Below are 7,448 nucleotides of genomic sequence, written 5' to 3'. Positions count from 1 at the left end.
ATATATCATATGGTATATAACTTAATTTTCTTGCAACCCTCTTACCTGATCTCCCTCTTGCAACTCTGATAATTTCATTTATAATTCATAATTACCTGATGATCCACTATCTGTGACCAAGCTTATTGAAAGGGACAATAAAGTTATCCTTTCCCTGGAAGAAAGTGTGGAAGTGCATGATAAATACTTCAAAGACAAAGTTCCTGCAATGAAAGAACAAGTGACATCTGATCAACATCAAACATCAAATGAAGGAAAAGCTAAGAAGGGCCAAGACAAAAAGAAGAAGCAGAAAGAGAAACCTGCTGAAATTGAAGTAAGGTTACAAGAATTAAAGGCTTTAGCTGATGAACCAGGACTTTGCTTCAAAGATGAAGAAAAACTTGACTGAAAAATGAATAAATTTTTTACACCAAAGAAGATGGATAATACCCTAGATTAAATGCAGATGACTATAATTGGGGCCTGGATGAAAATATTATGGCTTGTGAAACGGAAAATGTAGAAGAAGAAAGTAGGACATATACATACTAAGAAGAAGAAGAAACCTGATTAAAGATGAAGAAACCGGAAAAAATAAGAGGAAATAATAATACAAATTTTAGGAAGGAAATTGTTGTAGAAAATTGATATTACTATTTGTATGTAAATAAAACAGTAGATGGAGACACTATGACACTGCCGGGAACAAAGAAACAGACATGTTTCTTTGTTCTTAGTGCAGTCGGTCGTGGCGTCTATTAGCGGAAACATACACTCTTTGTCTTTCTTTATAAAACTCTTCCCCTCTAACTGTGTTGCATGAGTAAGTATGAAAATAAACAGTTTTTAATAGAAACTCTATTGTTGCTCTTTATCACTTGATTAGAATTAGTGATATTGTTTACCATCTTCAATAATTGTTTAATGAGAGGCTCTCAATTTTTTAATGTTCTTTCCTATATATATGTATATATGTATTATATTGTATATAACTTAATTTTATTGCAACCTTCTCACCTGATCTCCCTCTTTTATCAGATAATTTAATTTATAATGAATACTGGTAGGCTGGAATCATTACTATACCTGCTTCATAGATCATCGTTTTTCTTTTCAAGAGATGATAATTTGTTTTCTATCATGGCAAAATTGTGGGACCTGGAAAGAAACTTGGAATAAATAAAAACAAAGGACAGCTAATACTGAAAATAATTTCCATTCTATCAACGCTCATGGACTTTATTTGACAAAAAGAATAAGTAGAAAAGTAAAACTGAAGGTAGTTGAATCAATTGGTCTTCTGGGCCTATCAATTACATCAATATAGATATAAAATCTAAAGTTGCAAGGATATTGTATATAAATCATGATTATAATATTTTATAATTATGATAATTATTATATCAGGACTAAACTACTTACTCTAAATAAGGAAGGAATGTTTTCTTCAATTCTCAAGCCTACATCTGAGGTTGATTATTTAATAACCGCCTGTCAATGCTGTGGAAGGAAAATCACAAATAAAAAATTACAAAATACTATTTTAATTGTTAATCACTTAATTAATACAAAAACATTTTTTAAATATGATCAATTCTATAATGTCCCACATCATAATCACTTAATTACTATATGGTAACACAATAAAATATGATAAAGTAAGTAGTTAACATAATGTAAGTAAGTAACATCACATTTTTTATTGATAGTTTATAATAATCAATCCTTATAATGAAATGTATAAGTATTTAATTGAATTATTTCAATTTATTTAAAAAAATTAATATACAAAATCAAGGTTTTTCTCTTGCATTCAATTAGATTGTTATTTAAAATATGTTAAAGTTTACTTACAGTGGTCTCCTGAAGGTTATTACATAAATTATTTGATTGGATCTAAAGATTATGACGATCGAATCTCGCACAGGCATTGCTACTCTTATTCGATTAGGATTACTTCCAGCCATTGGACCTTGAACATTCACAAAAGATAATCTCAACAAGTTTCTACTCAATTGATAACATATGATTAATCTTTTGAATGAAGAAGTATTCAATTAAATTATCCCAAATAATTTGTAAACATTAGTATAGAAAATCCAATTTTTACACTTGCATACAATCAATTTTTTATTAAAAATATGTTAAAATGTACTTGTAGACTTTTGGATTAGTGATTGAAGAGTTGTTTCTCAATTATTGTTGAATAAATTCTTATGTTATATTATAGATTCTTCAAAGTGATGAAGAAACTCAATCCTGTAACAGCCCACAATGATAGCTTATAATCAATTACATTATTTTTAGTAATTTTGTTTGAGTTCTGCCAATGTTATAAGCACAGGTTTTTAAAGGGATCATAACAACAATATTGGTTTTATATATGTTTATATCCTTGAGATATTCGTTTTATGATTCCATTTTTTAAAACATAGTAAACCTTCATAACAGGGCATGAAATAAATTATAATAACCAATTTCATATTAACTAGCTTTGAATAAAACAAAGAAAATTAAATTCAACTAAGCCAACTTCATTTTCAATGAGATTTAGCATTTAATTTATAACTTCTATATCGTTATAAATAATATTTTTGAAATAAAAGGAAAATGAAATAGATTATGATTTGGATGAAGTAAGATTAAACATGTAAACATAATGCTGGCTAATTTGAATTAATGAAATAATTTATCCAAGAACAGGGTACTATCTATGATTTCTAAATAGATGACTGCCACTACTTTATTTAAATATAACATTTTAAACCTTTAGGTTATTAAAATATTTCAGTAGTAGTTTAACAATGGCCCATAATCCTACACTTACCGACTTGATGAATTATCATATTAAACAATAAATATTTTTACTTTTAAGCATACAATACCATATTTAAATTGTATCTATTGTTGAATGCTTACTTTGGATTCATTCAATATTGGTTAACCTGGGTGGTGAATTATTGATCAAATTATGCTTAGAACAATTATTTTTAACACCTATAACCATAAACACTTGATTCCATAAAATATGTAGTTGATCAACCCATAATGACAATAACCTAGTATTTTTTAATGCTATATAAACTTAGAATGTATCAGTTATTATTAAACAAGTGAATTGTCTACCTTATATAAAACCTTTAAATTATTACAATGTCGGACCAATAGTTAATAATAAATACTTATCCCACAGTAACATAATTTTAAATATGTAATTTCTATGGTTACATCAGCAATTGAGTCCATCAGTTTGAAACTAATATATTAATGATTAAAGTGTCATATGTTTTCGTATATACCTACTATATTTTTTAATACAGTTCTTTAAAAAAAAAATTCATATCTTTATTTTAAACCTCTATAATTATAAAAGTATATAAAAACAATGATTTGTATTTACATTAAACTATCACCTTTATAACACTTTTTTAAATAACCAAATAGGTTGGTCTTGTATGTATCACTATTAAAAAGGTTTCCATAGCTTACCTGGCATATACCTACTTTTGTGATTGGGATTAATTATAAGTCAAAAATACATGAGACATTATGATTTGTATCTACGTTATGCCATTACCTTTATAATAACACTTTTTTAAATAACCAACAAGGTTGGTCTTGATTCGTTTCTGCATGTCTGTTGTTTTTCAGTATGCCTTATGTAAGTAAAAAAAAAAATGGTTTCCATAGCTTACTAGGTATATTCATAACTACTTTTATGTGCGGAATTATTTGAAATATAAACTATTTGAGGTTTATCAAGTTTGAACAATGAACGTTTAAAAAGATATAATTAAAAACAAGACTCATTAGGAAAACGAAAACACCTCATTTATCCTATAGTTTCATAAAACAGGAATGTATAAAAGACATGTATCTTTAAATAACCAAATAAATTCATGTTAATACCTGATTTAACCACTAAAGTAACCGTTTTTGTTTGTTTTTATCTATAGAATGATCGATTGTAAGTTGAAAAATAGTTCACTGCCAGTAATCATAAAATTACCACTCGTATTTTTCATTTTCAATTCATGGTTCCCGTTAGAAAATATAATTTTGTAAAAAAAAAAAAATCACATGAGATAAAAATAATTGCAGCAATCTTAAAAGAAAAAAATATATTACTAATCTTTAAACAAAAAAAACAAAGCTTACCTTCCCGTAACTTAGCAACCCAAATGTTAACTATGTAAGTTGAAACGATAATAGTGAGCGTTGGGGTTATTGTTCATTTGTTTATTGCAAAAATATCATATGTCATTCAAAAAAATAATTTTATTTGTTGCAATTAGGAAAACTAATGCAAATTTAAAAGTTAATAAACATATTTTAAATAAATATTGCCTAAATTAAATTAGATATACAATAAAGCCGGTGGAAATCAGCCTTAATACATTAATTAAATTGCATTTTAATCTGTTTTATCGTCTGGTACTCATAAGATAACGATGAATATTTATTCTAGCTACGTTATTTTTGATAGAAAAAAAATCACGGTATCTGAGGATTTGAGATTCATTTCTGAAACTTGAGGGCATAAAAACTAATATTCAATCAGATTAGAAATATGACCTGATTTTAATCAAAATAAGCCAAATTAAATAAATTGCCAAAACTGTTATGTCATCTTATTGTTGTTAAATACTATTTTCAAGTTCTTTTTGAAATGAAACTTCCTTATCGACATCACAAGAAGAGATGAAACAAGTAGAGTGAAAATACACTGAATGTAGCCAACAATGCCCAATCTTTAAAACCACTTGATACAAGGGGTGTCTCTGCAACCCTTACTAAAAATGTGCTTAGATCAGTTACTTACAAATTATAACTTGTTTATTTTTACGTTCACTTACCTGCCCCTTTCAAAGCAATAAACATTACACTAATACGCAAACAAAATAAAGCAGCTTAGCAATTATTAATCGTTACTTACTATTCTTACGAACCTAGCGTCACAAAAGTCAGTAATGGCGAAGGCGTTGGCGTCGTTTCATTTGTTTGAAGTTAAATATCATGTGACACTTAAAAAAATAATCATATTTCTAGCAATTAGCAAAGTTAATGGAAATATAAAAATGAATATAATTATTTTCATTAAATAAATTAATGACAAAATTGATTTAGATACGTTATTAGGCAGATGGAAATTGATATTTATATATTAATTAAATTTAATGTTAATCTAAAACAAAAATTTCAAGAAGTATGGGAATTATATCATACCTCAATAGTAAAATATATGATATGGCACTTGAAAAAAAAATTATGTTTTTTACAATTAATAAAGCCGATGGAAATATATACATTAATACAATTATTTTCAATAAATAAATAAATATCAAAATTGAATTAGATATTTTATTTAGCAGGTGTATATTAGCATTTATACATTAATTAAATTGTCTGTGAATCTATTTCTTCAAGTTAAAATAATAAAAATTAATTTAAATTGCTCTAATTTAAATAGGGGGGGGGGCATATCTGAGGATTTAACCTTTTTCCCGTTAAATATTATTTTCAATATTTTTTTTTCCATATAGTGAAAATAAAAACATTCTACTTTAAAAAGATACATCTATTTACTCACAAATAAAAAGTAATTGTCGAAAAATGGTCAATTCTCAAAACCACATTAAGCTAACTGTTCGTTCCATTTGGTGTATATTGAAACCATATTAAAAATGTGTTCCAATTGTTTCTTCATAAATTATAAATAGACTATTTTTCACTATTTTAACAGTAATTTAAACAATTTTAAATTTTAAAAAATCATACCAAAAACCTATATACAACAATGGACAATAATTTTAAACTATTGTATATACTGTTATTTCAATTCACAAACTCTATTTTATCTTGTAAGGTCTATAGTGAGTAAAATATAGTAAAATAAATAAATCATATAGCTTATTTTACTTCATAAGTCGCATACTTGATAAAAAAAGTTTTGTTTTTATAATGAATAGACGTGTTATTAAGATATTACCGTAGATAAAGGTTTATTTCTCTACAGCAGTCCCCTTATAGACTTTCCCAAAGCTAGTTGTGTTGTCAAAAAGTTATCATAGTCTATGATACAATCTATACAATAAGTCAAATACAATTTTTTAAAAATTTATTCTAGCAGTGATATGTCCAAGTAATCTCAACTACACATAAATAATGAAAACAGAGTTGAAGAATAAGGATAAAAAATGTTTTGGGACAAGAAGGTAGACCACGGCAGCGAGATACGTGTTTTCTGGTTTTAGGTGCGGTTGGTAGCCCTGCCATCTAGAAGCGTTAAAGCCTTACCTGTTGCAGTCTCCACCAGCCAGCCGCCAAGCATTGTCAATGCCTGTTTCCTGCGCCTAGTCACTTATTTTATGCAGTAACTTTAGTCTATACATACAATAAATAGGTTGTCCCACTATACACTATACACGCCTCCCCTCCATAATCTCTGCAATTATGGAGAATTTTGATTTGCTTTTTTCTTGGTAATGAGTTCCAAAATCTTATAAACGAAGTCCTAACAGAAAAAAATCACCTACTTCCAATTTTAATAACTGCTGGAGATAATTTATCTGAAAAACAATGTGTTGAAGATGTAATCTTTCTTGCTTTTCTTGGTCAAAAGACGATTTTCCATTCTTCTATATGAGATGCACCAGTTGAGTAAACCAGTATTCCAGAGAAAGGAATACGTACCAGGAAATGTATAAATCATAACTAACTCAAAATGAAATATTCACAATCATCTCAAAATAGCAATTGTGTATTTAATTAAATATTATGGCAAAAATTTGCACAGTAGCAAGCCACAGTTCTACAAAGTCTGCAGGATCTATATAATCACCTTACTTAATTGCTTAGTTAAAAATGATGTGTCTGGAAAAGACAAGTTTGCATTTATGAAATTGGAAGTATCTTTATCAGATAATATAAAAAATTATCCTACTTTTGGATAATCTCTAGGATTACAAAAAAACTATTATATACATATGTACTGTATAAAAAAAGGAAGAAGGCTGAGTATTAAGTTTGAACATTATTGTTCTTGGAAGTACAGGTAGCCTGAGGGTGTAACCCACCTCTCATAGCTATGAACCATAGTTTCGATAGAGCAGGCAACTCCATGACCAATCCCTTTGGGACAGTGTTCTCAAATACTCACTCAAATTCAAATGTTCAAAAGGTGAAATATTGGTCTATGCTATTCCTTTCTCTGAAATAGACTGTCCATAAACTAAACCTCAAAGTTGCTATTCAACATCCTGAAAAATTACAAACAATTCCCATAGAAGACACAAGGGATAGAGTCATAAATTGTACACTCAGTTGGTGAGTTGCCTCCAGTGGACTGATAGGCCTCACAAATCTAGAGAAGAGGGAATAGAAGTATGGTTTCTGTCATTAGTTGTCACCCATCCAAGTACTGACTATGCTCAATGTTACTTAATTTCAAATGCCTATTGCAAGTG

General features: G+C 28.0%; 1 long non-coding RNA gene across 1 annotated transcript in view; it reads right to left on the bottom strand.

The window, feature by feature from the left end:
* Positions 1–7,448, bottom strand: part of LOC136797262 (uncharacterized) — a 44,758-nt gene that overhangs the window by 31,279 nt on the left and 6,031 nt on the right. Inside the window, exons 2-4 of the long non-coding RNA XR_010845112.1 lie at positions 1,837–1,954; positions 1,405–1,482; positions 1,069–1,140 (exon numbers count right to left, since the gene is read on the bottom strand). This is a non-coding gene — a long non-coding RNA (uncharacterized lncRNA). The remainder of the gene's footprint in view (positions 1–1,068; positions 1,141–1,404; positions 1,483–1,836; positions 1,955–7,448) is intronic.

The sequence above is a fragment of the Halyomorpha halys genome, unplaced genomic scaffold (genome assembly GCF_000696795.3).
Source record: "Halyomorpha halys isolate HHAL.00 unplaced genomic scaffold, Hhal_1.1 Scaffold213.1, whole genome shotgun sequence".
NCBI lineage: Eukaryota > Metazoa > Arthropoda > Insecta > Hemiptera > Pentatomidae > Halyomorpha > Halyomorpha halys.
Note: the sequence above shows the minus strand (reverse complement) of the source record. Positions and strands in the feature narration are given on the sequence as shown.